We start from the raw sequence: 16,208 nt of genomic DNA on the forward strand, positions 1-16,208 counted from the left end.
ATATATATATATATATATATATATATATATATATGTATATATATATATATGCCACATTCTGATAGCTGCCAGCACACACATTCATGATAATGCCCTGGGCATTGCACATGACCTGATAGTTGGAGTGAAACCCCTTGCGGTTGACATAGACTCTACTCTCCTCGCCGGGTGGTGCTTTGATGTAGACATGAGTGCAGTCTTTACCACCCAGTACCTCAGGGTAGTGTGCTCCATGGTAGAAGAGATGCATACAGCTGACCCACTCCTCGGGGGTGTGGGGTAAATAAATGTGCTCACTGGCGTGTGTTTACATGGCATCCAGGAACTGGTGGAGTACCCTGGATGCTGATGTATGTGAGACTCCCATCATGTCTCCAGTTAGTCTTTGAAAAGTACCTGTAGCTAGTACCCTAAGGGTTACACATACCTTTATTTCCACTGGGATGGGTTCCCTTCTGTTGGATCTGGGTCTGAGTTGAGGGCTGCAGATCTCAGTAAGTTGTTGTAGTATGTCCCTGTCCACCCTGTAGCACTACAATCTCCAGGTCATGCAGCACCTGGAATGTTACTCTAGGCTGGAACATTCTTCTCTTTCTCAGTCTAAGCCTATTGTCAGCATCAGCATCAGCACTAACCTCAGCATCTAGCACATACAGAAGTAGCAGGGCTGCAGCAGCCCTTAGCATTCTCTGAGGTAAAATTCCCAAGTCTTTACTCCAATCGTGCAAAGTATGGGGGGGGGATCAGACTGCATTGTCTGTGCATACTTTATAGTACTCTGCTGCAGATGCAGCCTGTGTAATTGGCTAATTATGATGCATTCCACCTGCCAAGTACATCACTGAGGTGTTGGAATGGCCCAGTTTAGGTAGTACAAAGGTCATCAGTAATTTATATATGATGGTCTTTCTCAGACAATTTCTTTTTTTTTTCTTGTTTTGATAGAATTCCTTGCTAAGCACTGTGGCCTGGTGCTCAACCCTGTGCCTCAGGTATAAACATAGCCCAGCAGTCAATAGACAAACCCTATAAATGGGCACACTTAGCTTAGCTTAAACCTGCTTACATATGCACCCCAAGGCTAAACAAAGCTTAACAGGCACTGGACACATCCCCCAGGTCATCTCAGTAGTGTGGTGCACAAACAGGCACCACTGAGCTCCAATGTGCTTAAAGAAATTGAGACACATCCCCTTTTGATGTCACCTACCTCTACTGTGGACACCAACAAAGGTCTGGCAGTACACAAGTTTGAGCTGCGGGCACGGATACCCATTTTTGCTATTCAGTAACTCCAGCTTATTTGCACACATATCAGTGCACTCATCCTGGATACACTACTCCAGACCCTACCTCCTTAGCAACCACAGACATCTACCATTGTATATTGTCCATAAAAGGCCCTATAATGCATTATTGCCACATATTTTTTTTTCCTTTTTAAACTTTTAAATACTTTTTTTGCATAACAGCATGTTTGTGCAAACATAATATGGGTAGTAAAAAAATAAACTATTTTAAATAATTTGTCATTACGTTTTGGACACACAGGGCAATAGTTTTGCACATATCTGTGTCTGCTTTGCTATTTCTGACCTTGACTCAGGGCTTTTACAGCCCCTGTTCCCTTTTTGATTTCATGTACATGGAGATTTTCCTTGTACACTTCTGACACCAACACAGAATCTGCATGACTGCCTGTCCGCTTGCTGGATCACTCTACACCCTCATTTGCATGCATTTTACCTGCTTATGAAGTGATTTGCATGCCACAGACACTTCCATACTGGCATGCTCATGCACGCCCCCTCAGCTCTGTTTACTGGATCGCACGTCTGCTTACTTCCATGCCACCATGCCTACATGGAAAATTAATCTGTGTAAGCTTTATTGATTTCCATGGGTATCTTCCAGTTTTCAATGTAGTGACAACACAATGTCTGTACTATGGTAAATTAATTACTAGTACTGATAGCATAAAGGAATGCAAATTGTTTTATGACTTCCAGCATCTGCCAAAGATCTGAGGTCTATGTGTTTTCACAGGTAGATGCTTAATACTGCCAGATTTAGTAAGTCGGTGTTTCATCTGGGATAGAGTCAGATGACAAGCAATTATTTCATTCTGCAAGCTATCCCAGCAGTAATAAGATATTAAAGAAGTCTCTTAGAGAGACACAGCATTCTGTAGTCTGTCTTGACCTGACGAGCAACTAGAAGATCCATTCACTACATCTGCCTTGCTCTTAAGTAAGTTAATTAGGATATAGTAACTCTCTTAGATAGAGTCAGGAATATAGAAAAGCTTAGTTTAGACATTTTCTTTATTTATTTGAGACTGTTCTGCAATATTGTTTTAAAAAATACCTGTGATTTTGAACTCTGATGTCACTGTGAATATATACTGAGTATTTTCTTGTTCTTTTATTATTTATTATTAACTATATTTAAACATTCCATTGTATGCCACTCCTAATAACCTCGCTCTTGGTCAAACTACCATTTGTATTAATAGTAACATTACACAGTAGGATTGGACTCCCTTTGGTAAGGGCCTTAAAGTAGCTGATAAGAAGTTGGCTGGTGGGAGTGCTAACTACCTTATAGTCTGGGCAAAAGGGGGCATAGCTAGTAAACCTGTATCAGCCTTTCCTAGGTGTGTGTGTGTGTGTGTGTGTGTGTGTGTGTGTGTGTGTGTGTGTGTGTGTGTGTGTGTGTGTGTGTATAAATCAAACCTCAAACAGTGTGTGTCAGCTACTTGGGCAGGGACACAAAGCACTGTTTGGACAGAGAGGGTGCTGGGGATCTTGGCTTGGCCACTCAGCTGAGATCTCAACTCTATAGCTGTGCCAGTGGGGAGTCTTATTGGGGATCTGGAGAGAGAGGGGGAAACCAGTCCTGGAATGTCTATGGCCTCTGTGTGCTCTTAAGCGAAATTGCACTTGATGCAGAGAGCTGCATCTGGAAATACTGTGTGTGTACCTTGTCATTCTCTCAGTGTACATTCCCTACTGTTGTCAGTGGTGAGGACTGAGGCTCCTTGATTACTGGTCCAGTGGTGGGTCATCGCACATGGTTTGATTCTTTCGGCCTTCATTTGCCTTCTGTGTGACTCTGCCAAGTTACTTCACCAGACAGTACTCCTGGGCTGCTCCTAAAAGGGTTCAGTTGTGCTCAGTGGGCTGTCCCATGCTGATAGCAAGTGGGTTATACATTTTACTTTTAAATTCCTACACCCTTCACATAGACTGTAATTAGTACTTCACTATATACTACTTGAATATGAATGCCAGCATGTCTTTTGCAGTTTAACGAGTTGCCAGAAGCATTTTTACAAAGTATTAATTTCAAAAGAAGCTGTGTTGTTTGCTGGTTTCTTTATTTGTCTGTTTTCAATGTGAGACTGTTTTGTTTAGAAAATGGTTGCCAGTGTTTTCTGTAAAATTTGAAATAAAAGTTTGAAATAAATGAAATCCAAATCTCTGTAATAATTGTAAAAGTAAAGAAGAAGGCTACTAACAAAGTACATGAAATGTATGATATTTCTTCATACCAGTAAGGGGTATACACAATCAACACAGTGGTTATAACTGCTGGTGGGGCTTTCTGTGGATGAAAGTGCATTATGGTCTTATCATCTGTCTGTTTTAAACAGTATTTAATCTGGCTTTACAGGATGTGTGTGTGTGTGTGTGTGTGTGTGTGTGTGTGTGTGTGTGTGTGTGTGTGTGTGTGTGTGTGTGTGTGTGTGTGTGAGCTAACCTGGAATACTTTGGCTACTGTGTGTTTTTGTGAAACAAATTTGAAATGTGTGACTTTGGTCATTATTATTGTTATTAATTTTTTTTGACACAGATATCTGTGAAGGCTGCAGTCAACAATGTGGCAATAATTGGTAGGTTTGGGGGATGTGGATAAAAATGGCTGACCCTGTTAAGCTGATCAAATTAAAGTCATTAATCTGTCTTTGCAGGTCTAGTGTGCACTTGTGTAAGGCAAATTTAAATATTTACCATGGCCATATTCATCACAATCCAACATTTGATATGTACATAGTTGATAAAATGGCTGTAATTGTTGAATACATGTATTGGTGGATAACAATGATAACAATGTGAGTGGACTTTTATGACTGAAATGTTCTGAGTTGGGTAATTTTATCATTATTGGTTCATACATTTTGTTTCACTGCCTACTGGAAAAAATTATCAAAACTAGAAATTTAAAACATACACTAAGAAATGTTGCTGTATTAAACAAGAAATATAATTTAAAACAATCAGGAAGATTAATCAAAAACACATGCATTTATGTATGTCCCTAAAAATGTGCAGAGTATGAAAACAGCCCAGAGCCCTAGGTACACTTAATCTGCCACTAGTCAGATATATTTTCAATGAATTTGAGATTCAGTGAATTTTCAATGAGTGTGAGTTTCAAGGGGAGATAAATTTACTGTTGCTCATGATAAGACTGTTTTCTTTATGAGACTACTTTGTTTAGCAAATGGCTATCTGTGCTTGTTTCAATAAAATTTGAAATAGTTTTAAATTAAATCAAATTTTTGTAATCATTGTAAAAGTAAAAAAGAAAATAGCATACAAACTCACAGGTTTGAACAGTGTTCATGTTAACTGGGGAGATACAACCAGGAAATGGGACACTGGAATGGCTGAAGGGGGCGGCCTGGTCCATTGTCCTTCCTAGGGCCCCCATTTGACCATAAGGCCACTGTTGAGAAAGATGGTGAAAAGTGAGGATCCAAAATAAAGACTTAAGGGTCTCCTCTGCAGGGTATAAAAGCAGTGATTTTTTTTTTATTGACTACAGCATTAGTTGTGCAATTGCTAGGGCAACTAGAGTAACAGTTTACAATATAAAATGTATTCCATGTAATTTGAGTTATTTTGGTGTGTGTTCCTTTACATGCATACAGATAAGTCTAATCTGTGCATTTGTTTGTCTTCTGGGTTATGCTTTGGGGGTGCTAGATCAAATACGCACCATAACTTGCATGCTCTGAGAGGTGACTGCAACAACTTTTACTGAATGTGTATTTTCAGCAAGGAGTTGACTATTGTTTAATGTTTCCAAAAGTTATAAAGTTAAGGGACAATACAAGTGTTGATATTACAAATGAACTTAAAGCAATGTTTTTAAGTCAAGGAACACCTGCTGTAGTTGCCTTGCACAATGCTCCATAATATGCAGTAATGGAATTTGAGAGATGTTTAGAGCAATGAAAACTTTATTATTTGACCTCTTGTTCACACCATCTATAGTCCAATGGACATCTTGGGAGGACAGCCTCATCTTCTTCTTCTCTTCAACAGTACTATTACTTGATTGTCCATCAAGAATGCAACAAGAGTCCCAGTCTATTACAGTTAGCAAAGATAATATCCAATCAGTTGATCAGGTGTCTTACTAAAATGTATAGCTCTTAGTAACCTCTTATGTCCCAATGCTATTGGCTTTAAAACCCTGTTGTTCCTGTACCTTGCATCATTTATTGGCTTTTTGCAATGAATACAAAAGTACAGTATATCAAAAGTGACTAGAGGTGATCATAACATGCGACAGGAAGATCTGAAAAGAGATTGATTGTAGATGGAGCAAGAGATGACCAGCTGCAGGCAGAGTTGCAGTAAAACAGGGACTGGTAAGCTGTAGGTGTCAGAACTTCACTCCCCATGCCATCACCTTTGATTTTTGATTTTTTTTTATTATTATTGTTGTTTTTTACTTATAAAACAGCATAGTATATATATATTGCTGTCAAGGCAGATTTTACTTTAATCAAAAACAGCATCTCAGAAACATGCTGAGTATGCTGTGGCTAAATGTGAGTGGACTGTCTTGACTCCATCTTAATTTTTATGGTATGTACCTATTTCTAAGTAAAATTAGTTAAAGGACTTTGTGTTTTACTCTGCTCTGAAAAGGAAATTGCAGACACCAGTCTGTAGAAAATTAGATGATTCCTAAACTCTTACTAGGGTCGTACAGCGGCACAGTGAGTAGCATTGCTACCTCCTGGGAAGAAGTTCTCTGGTTCATTTCTCAGCTGGAGTGGCTACTGTATGGAGTCTACATGCCCTCACTGTATTTGTGTGGGTTTCCTGTGGATGCTTAAGTTTCCTCTAACATTCCAAAGACATGAGGTAGGCACATTGGTAACTTATAAATTGTCTGTATGTGTGTGCACATTATGATACAGAAGAAAGGGCATAGCAATCCAGTTATGTCCCCTTCCCCCTTGCCTAGTAATCTTTATGGATAATGGCAGCTATTCATGTACTTATTGTAAGTATAGGCTGTAACTTGTAAAGCATGGATGGAAATTCTTGCTAATATAACAAAGAACCCTTATTGCTTATGTTATACTGCATAGCATATGTTGAAGAAAGCTTGGGTCGTAATATACTCTATCATGAGTTATATTATATGACTTCTGTTCAGAGCTGGGAGCATCATATGTGTCCACAATATATCTATACTGAGTTACACATTTCTTATGACTATAACTTTTTTTCTGTTTCCCTCTCAGATACATACAATTGCTTATTCAATTATAAACAAGAGTCAAGAAATTACAAAGTCTAAATAAAAGTCACGGGAACAAAGGCAGTTTTATTTTGTGCCATTTGCATTTGTAAAACTTATAAAATTAAATTAAAAATACTGTTCTATTCCTTTCTCTATTAAAGGCAAGTATGAGAATGCACTGTGCTATTTAGGGATTTTAACAGAGCACATTTTAGCTAATGAGTTATAGCAGAACTTCTGTGGTTATGGCAGGTATAAGTTTGTATTACTTATTTTCTATGAGTTTATCCTTTGCATGCACAAGCAGGGTGAATGCTGTGACCATCTGGTCAAAACCAGCCCATGTGTACTTGGGAAATTATATTAGTTTCATGGAGCCTCTGTTGCATTTCAGTATGTGCTTCTTTCAAAAAGAAAGTGCTTTTTGTACTAGTTTTAATACTAAGCATATTTAATCAGCAACATGCATTATTTTTAATTCATAGTAACTATATTTTGCTTTTTTTATCATATGTCATATATTTGTTACTGAACTTCATACATGAATGTGTTGAAGACAAAGTTCTCTAGTTTTCCAGTGAAAGAAAAATCCCTTTAAATGCAAATATGGCATGATTTCTATTCATTACTATTTTCCTTTTTGGTTCTAGGGATTAAATGTTATGACGTGTGTGCATTATACTTTGAACTGCTTATCTCAACGTATTGCATCTTTGTATTTTTGAGTTCCTCATTTTTTTTTATCTCAAGTATTCTATGTAGTAGGAGATAGTGTGAAGAAGGCTATGTACAACCCATCTACTTACTGCTAGTTTTGTTATCTGAAATTACTTGACTCGAGATGAATCCCACTGTACTTAGTAATTTCTGTGGAAAAACACAGATTACCATAAATGAACCACAAAATCCTGTAATGGCCATTATACAACAACCCCCCATTAATATTCAAAAAACGTGCACGCTGATTGGTCAGCGTGCACGTTGTGAATCAGAGTTATAGTAATGGAAAAAGGTCCGGTCGCCCGGACTTTTTCCATTACTATAACTCTTTTTTTTTTTTACAGCAACGGAGAAAGCAAGATCTCCATTGCTTCACACTGTCTCGCTATGTTAAACAGCTCCATTGCTTTTTTTAAAGCTGTCTCACTATGTTAAACCCATTTAACATAGTGAAACAGTTTGTAAAAAGCAATGGAGATATTGCTTTCTCCGTTGCTTTTGCCCACAGCTCTGATGTACTGCGTAGGCATACGCATGCGCAGTACATCAGAACTGCCGCAGAATGCCAGACAGCTGTGGAAGGGCAGCAAGGAGGCATTATACAATGCCATTATTTAAGAAAATTAATTATTTTTTCTTAAATAATGTCATTGTATAATAGCAATAACCCACTTCTGGGTGTGGGTAGTGCTGGATTTACCCACGGTTGGCTTTGTTTGGTCACTCGGGCTTCGCCCTCATTACCAAACCACGCCAACCGTGGGTAAATCCAGCATTGCCCACACCCAGGCATGGTTTATTGCTATATTATTTCCCTTTACTAACTTGATTGCAGCATAGACGCTTGAGTAATAAGCCATGAGATATATATTGAGCTGGGGACAAAAAAATCACTAAAGCTGCCAGCCATGTGAAATTATTCCATACAATACATGCACTGCAATCAAAAAGTAAGAATAATACGATATTTGATAATGTGCACATAGCATAACAAATACAACTTTGTGTATTCATGTATATAGTACCTACATCCTCTCTAATTTTCCTTTACTTACTTATTATTTTACTGTACCGCCTTGCTATTTTACACTTATGCTGTTTTATTTGGTATGTACTTGCACAAATTTTCTATACTACTTTTTATGTTATTATTTGTTCAACATATACCATTTATTTGTTATGTACTATAACTTATTACCCAGGCCTGATCACACAGATATAACATTACCAACTATTAGATCTTGGTTTGAAACCCGGTTGGGGAACAACTAGGTAGCAGCAATATCTGTGCAGAAGAAAGGCCTGGCAATCTATTTCCGTAATATACTACAACAAAACTATGAGGTGTCACCATGAGTCAATTTCAACTTGGCAGCAATTGCTTGCATATAACCAATACTGCATTTATTATTGTACTACTTTTCGTTTTTGCATTCTTTGTACATTGACTTGTTCATCACAACTCAGGCTGAGCCTGCAATTGATCATTCTTGATCAGTGGTCTACCCTGATAAAAAAATGTAAAAATAACTAAATGATGGTGAATATGTGATTAATGCTGTGAATCCATTAACACTTGTATCTATTCAGCCTGATCCCAGGGATTTTTTGTTTTGATTCTGGTCTTTGTTTACATTTTCAGTCTGGCTTTCTGGGCATGTCCTAACTTTAGCTGCAGGGGTTGGGGGAGGCTGCTTACAGGAAGCTTCAGGGAAGTTAGGCAGATTCCTCTTCAAATTGCAGTTGTACTCACAACAGCTCCCGCTGAGTCATTCATTAGTTTCAACTGTCCTTTTTATCCTCAGAAAAACTAGCTTTTCAGGAATGTTATGACTTTACTTGCTAATACCCTGCAGGAAAGCATATGTGCAGTGCAAAGTTAAAACATTGGTAAACAGAGCTTTCAGTTAATTTTATTTCATATTTTAATTTTGTGCTGATTTCTAAATGCTAGCTAAGTGCAATGATTTTTATGACACAAATGCTCTAGCTTCTGATGAAAGCATCTGAACGATGCAAGTTTCAAACAGTAGTAGAAACAGTATTGTTTCTTTTGTCATGTTCAAATTGATCTCTGAATATTAGCCAAGTGTGATGGTTTTCTTACCTACCAATAGCTCTGTACAAAGGCATATGTCTGATACAGGGTTTAAACGAGTAGACAGTCTTCACTTCCTTTTATTTGTAGTCTACATTGCTCATATAAACTCTGAAAGCTGCTAGAATAACACAATTTGCATTATCTGCATTTTCTGAAGGATAAGAAGTCTGAGCTCAGATATATGTCATTATTTAGTGGCTTTCATCTTCATTGATTTGGAGGAAAATCGCAAATTTTATGAGCAATAGACGAAAAATATCAGATGAAAATCTGGGCATTAAGTAAAAATCTGGACAGTTGAGAGGTATGAGGCTGCCAGACACACTCATGCATTCCTTTAATTTCATATTTTATTTTGTGCTGTTCTCATGCATTTCCTGCTATACGTACTATATGCTACATGTTGGTGACTTAGTGGTTGCACTGTATGATATGCCCTTAAGCAGTTTTATTTCTCTTTTTACCTTACAACTGTATGCATTGGTACTTGATTCCACTGTTATCTGTAGACAGGTAACTGAAATGATACAGTGTGGGTTTTTGTTTCCATTATGTCTCTACTGCCGACGAGTGGCTAATTCCCTGTCTGACAGTTCTTATTCTTACATGACACTTTTCAAACTGTTGTTGCCATTCCAAGTTACTCAAATGAAGGCAACATCAGAGCAGTGACACAACTAGTATCCTACCCTCTTCACTACCTCATTCTCCAGTACTTTGCCCTTCATGGCAAATCAACACAAAACAGATAATTTTCCTTGTATGTGTGTTGCGTCCTGACTTCATATATTGCTTTTGCACAATTCTATACAGAGTCACTGTGGGGCTGCAACATCTCCACGTGCCCAAAGTGGGAATTTGTTTTTGAAAATGTGACATTTTGTAGGACAAACCACACTTACAACCAATGCAAGGGACTGGACTTCAGTTTACTGCCAAAATAAAAGCTAATTTTTTTAGAATTTGATTTATTTATACTGTTTCATATAATATTTAAGAGTTTCAAAGACACAATAATGGATTTATACATGTATTGAAAGGAAATGTAGGAAACATTTTTGTCCAAAAATTCTCAGCAATTTCCTGTGGGGTCAGTAAAGTATTTCTGATTCTGCTATTTGACATTTTGATGTTTTTACACAGGATACAACTGTCCAGGCAGTGGCTGTCTTGCATAAAGTGGGACATGTGATAACCCTATGTTACTGACATTACTAAAGATATGCAGCACACATTGGAAATATGTTCTGTAAAATAGTGATGGTCACTACTGCAATACAACCATTCCTTAATCCCGTGCTACCTGTCATTATGTCTAGATCATACATTCTCTTTTCAGTACAAGGGTTACATTCTCACTTTGTTATAGGGCAATATTAAACACAAGGGTACCTCCATCTGTCTTTTGACTGTATTACTGAGATTATACAACATTATAGTCTTTAATCAAATGTCAATAAGTACATAAATAATAAATGTACTTGAGACAGTGCAGCTCTGCTCTAATATGCATACTATTCCTGATCATACTGTGTTGTGCTTTTCTTCCTTTTGATTGTCACTCTCTGCTACAAAAGTATTGTCATGTGCTTCAGTTTGTAAGCTATGTCTAGTACTGATTTTTTTTTCTTTGTTTTTGGCTATGCCTAACAGCTATCTAGACCACTATATATCCATTTCTAAGCAATTTGTTCTTGTTTTGGCACGATGAAAAGGACACCCTACACTGTCACATGCCAACCAACAGTTTTCAGCCCAAATTGTGTATCCCCCCTGCATTTTCTAGGGTGTCTACCACAGGGACACTTTTAAGTGATCTGTGAGTATTACTCCAATAAAGTGAATTACATATTGGGGTGGCATCCTGGGACTCTGCTCCAATCAAATCAAGTCATTCCTGTCAAAGAGAAACAGTTAGCTGTACTTTGAGATCTCTTAAATCTCAAAGTTCTGCATATCTACTGTTGTGATTGTCTAGATATGATGCATGAAGCAACGTCATGTCAGCCCCTTGTAACCATACCTCATCCATTGGATTCTTCCTTCTCTGTTGGGAAAAATCCTATACATTAAAGACATCCCTTAAAGGTATCATCACTTTTACTTTATAACCCCTCTGTATGGTCTCCAGGCACAACCACCATGTAATGGTATTCTGTTCACTACCCAAGGTACTTGGGTTAATTTCCCATTAATGGTGCTGCAGTATAGCACAAGAGAGCTATAAATTCTTGAATCTGCCACCCTTCAAATGATATGTTAAACTGAGGTCCTATTTGCCAAAGAGGTGTTAGCTCAGAGGGATGCAAGGATCTTGTGTGTTTGTTGAAAATAGCAGTGGAAATTCAGTGCTCAGCTGCAGTAACTACACTGTTTTGAATGTATATAGTTTGAACTATTATTAGTTTGAACTATGTTTCGACTTTCTGTATGAGTGGTGGTGAAATCTGTACATTAACATTTTCTGTTGGTGACACCATGTATTTCTACAGCATATACTACACAAATTTGGGTACAGCAGATTTTGCTATGCTTACAAGGTCCAGTTTAATCAAAATCCATAGTATATATCTATGCATGTGAATATTACATAGTGTGGAAGTTTTTGCCATATGATATGTCAAATTGTCACTAAATTGAACAGACATAAATGTAAATAATACTGATGTAAATGCAGCATTTTGTACATAGTCTAAATAATATTGCTTATTTAAAACAGACCAATATATTTTTGTATTAGATTTAAGGGTTTAGTTAATGAACATTTATTCTATTAAAGGTGGGCTTTGGGCCTGTTACAGAAGCTGGCCTCTTAATGATGTGGGAGTTTGGGCATGGAATAGTGGTTTGTAGGACTGTGCTACAAAAAAGAAGACCTTGTGGAATACCCCAAAGAAGCTTTCCTCACCTAGAATGATGCCACAGTACAAAGACAAAATGATCGATTTTAACAATTGGCTAAAATTTTGGTGTCATTCAAAGGGAATCCAGTGTCTGTCAGCCTGGGATGACATGCTCGATAAGCCACATTGCTTCGCTAGGGATGGCTTGTACCTGTCACCACTGGGCTTTTGGATATTGGCAAAGGCTCTTGCTACCCCCATAGTGCCTTTTTTAGGCAAGGCTCAAAAGTCAAACCCACCCCCATAGACAGCACAAGGAACAAGAAACTAAGGGTAATGCTGCTAAACGCCAGAAGTCTTAACCTCAAGATGCACGCACTCGAAGCTCTCCTCAGTATGGAGAACATCGATATCTGTGCAGTGACAGAAACCTGGTTCAAGGCTCCAGAGAGCACACCAGCACTACCAGGCTATACCTTATATCATGCTTTTCAGCCCCAAAACCCGGACCGAACCACAAAAGGAGGGGGAGTTTCCATATTTATCAAGGATATCCACACCTCCAGGTTAGTGGCATTGCACGAAGTATCGGAGACCATCCATGTGCAACTAACAGTGGGCAAGACTGCTTTTCAGTTTATAGCATCCTACAGACCACCCTCTCAAAGTCAGGAATCCCACTCGGCTTTCCTGAAAACATTGGAGAACATGAAGATCTCTCCGAACACTATTATATTGGGTGACTTCAACTACACAAACATTGACTGGGAGCACTACTCAAGCCCCAGCACCTTAGCCCAAAGGTTCCTGGAAATTATAAACTCAAATGCTATGGAACAACTAGTCACCACTCCCACAAGAGGGGACAGCATATTAGACCTGATCATTACCAACATGGGGACTCTATGCTCCACACCAGAAGTATATCCCTCATTGGTAAGATCAGACCATAAATTAATTTCACTGGATGTCCACATCCCGACTCCACCCCCAGCCCAGAAAACCACAGTGAAAAACTTTTCAAAAGTGAACTTCTCACTTCTCAAAACCGAAGTGGAATCCTTCAAGGCCCCAGGGCCAGTGGAAACTACGACCCAAACTGCAGAATCCTTTATAAACGCATTCTACGGACATCTCCAGGAATGCATGGATCATGCTATCCCAAACAAAACCAAGACCCAATCATCCAAAGGCAGGCGTCCAGCCTGGTGGACCCCTGCCATAAATAAACTGTACAACAGAAGGAGGACGCTACTACATGATAGAGCAAAATCCCTAATAGGAAAGGCATCTCTGATCAGTACTAGCAAAAAATTACGATCCCTCATAAAATCCTCCAAGGCCAGCTTTGAGAGAAAAATTGCACAGGACACCAAAGACAATCATAAGGCTTTTTTCAGTTATGTTAGAAACCTGGGATGCAACTCCCAGACTTGTTCTGAGTTGATTCTAAATGACAAAAAATACACTGAACCCACAGACATCGCCAATATCCTGGCAGACAGGTTCAGTGCAAACTTCTCCACCCCCCCCCAAAAGAGCAAGTATCTATCCCGGCAGAGGGCTGCCTCCCAAACATCTCTGATACTCAGGTGAAGGCTGCCCTCTCCAAAGCAAAAAACACTGCTTCCATGGGACCAGATGGCGTCCCAGGTTGCATCCTACATGAACTCCAAGAGGAACTAATCCCTCAAATAAAACAGCTATACAATCTCAGCCTCACTACAGGATATGTGCCCACAGAATGGCGTACAGCAACAGTGGTCCCACTCCACAAAGGTGGAGCCTCTACTACGGACCCTGGAAACTATCGCCCCATAAGCCTGACTAGCTTAGTCTGCAAGGCTATGGAGAGGATCATCATGGAGCTCATAAACAAAGACATTGGAGACCTACAGACACTAGATCCTACCCAGTTCGGCTTTGTCAAGGGCAGATCCTGCCTTTTGAACCTGGTTGACTTCTTCGAAACAGTCACCAAAGCCATAGATGAAGGGAAGGTAGTCCACACAGCCTATCTGGACCTTGCAAAGGCATTTGACACAATACCCCACTCGGGCATCATAGATAAGCTATCCAGCTTAAATATAAACCCCTATGTCACAAGATGGGTGCAAACTGGCTCAAAGACAGAACCCACAGAATGAGAGTTGCTGGAGCCATGTCAGACTCGAAACTGGTCACAAGTGGCGTCCCACAGGGTTCTGTCCTGGGACCACTCTTGTTCGATATATACTTTTCCGAGGTACAGGCAAATGTGGGAGGACTATGGCTCACCAAGTTCGCAGACGACTGCAAACTGGGCGCCATAATCAACTCTCCAGCTGACACAAACATCCTTCAAAAAGGTCTCACAGAGACAGATAACTGGTGCCAAGCGCCATGGTTTAAAGCTAAATGCCAAAAAATGTATAGTCATACCCTTTGGCAAAAACAATGTGCCCACAAATTACCACATAGGCGGTAACCCATTAAGTACAGAGAAAGTTATTAGGGACATGGGGACCCAAGTTGATAGCAATCTCTCCTTTGAAAACCACATTGCCAAAGTGGTTAGAAAGACCTTCTACATAGCCCACCTCATCACGAAGGGTTTCACATCTAGATCAAGAGAGGTATTCATGCCCCTTTATTCATCCCTCATCAGGCACATCAAAAAATGCAATGCCCCTTTTGGGATGTACCTTACCTGACACCTGCAGCAATTAGAAAGACCCCAAAAGTATCTCACCAAGAGGATCAAGGGTCTCAAACAGATGCCATATGCTGCTCGGTTAAAAAAACTCCAGCGCTACTCAGTTGCATACTGCCTACTTCGAGGCGATCTATGCCTGACATACAAATCTATGTCAAATCCAGAATTAATGGACATGCTCCACCTCAGTAAATCTAAATCCCTTAGAGCCACACGCTTGAGGGACTTGAACCTCAGCACAGAAATAAATAGAACTTGCTGGAGGGACAGGTTCATAACCCAGAGGCTCCCTTTGCTCTGGAATAGAATTCCAGTTCATGTGAGGCAGAGCACCTCACTGAATCTCTTCAAGAAGAATCTCGATAGGTGGATGGGGGATCGTAGGTTTGTCCCAGGGATTAATCCCATGTCACTATTAGACAGAGGCACAGTAAACTAAACCTTAAAAAGGGCACAGAATACTCAAATCAAGGGGTGGCGTAAGCCATACAGTATCGGGCTAGGCTTATAATTGCCCCAGGGCAGATAGCCTAGTATGAACCTATGAACCTATGAACCTATGTCTTCTATTAGGAAGTCAAAAAAACAAGAAAGATAATAAAAAGCACCTTTATGATTGTGACAAAACTGATTTAAGAGACTTTTTTTGTGGACAGACAGAAATAGTCCTTTGTGTAGTTCTATTGCTTTAATGTATACAAAGAGAGTCTTCACCAATATTTTTTTTTCTGTTCAATAAATACTCATTCCTTTCTGGCATATTGGTCTCTGTTGCAGTATGTTACACCAGTCTGGGTAGGTGTGTGTGGTAACCACCCAACTTCTACTTCTGTGTAACTGTTCTGTTTATAGTTTTTGCAACTGTTAGAAGTTATCAAAAAGAGTAAATTCATGCTAAATCTAATAGGGAAAAATACAGGGATAACTCCCTTCCCCGACAGTGGTAGCCACAATCCTTCATAGTGGCCCAGCAGTTGCAGCATAATTTATAAGATATAATGAGCTTTTACTCATGAAAAGTGTAATCTCAAATAAATGTTTCTGACTGAAAACCATCCACCATCACCAAACAGATCAACCTAAAAATGAAAATTGCCACTGAAGTGGTGCAGAGAGAGAGATAAATCCTTAACTACAGCCCAGCTGCACTGCTCAAGTGGCATAAAGGGATAAAGCACTAACCATGTCCCAGCTCTCCTGTGTTCGATTAGTGGCTTTGGTGACTGAGACAGCAGCAGGGAGGGATGGGAATGCCCATCCTGAGAGGAAGGGGGCTTATTGATAATGCTTCCTAAGGTGA

The sequence above is a fragment of the Protopterus annectens genome, chromosome 6.part0 (genome assembly GCF_019279795.1).
Source record: "Protopterus annectens isolate FY-2018-M chromosome 6.part0, PAN1.0, whole genome shotgun sequence".
Classification (NCBI taxonomy): Eukaryota; Metazoa; Chordata; order Ceratodontiformes; family Protopteridae; genus Protopterus; species Protopterus annectens.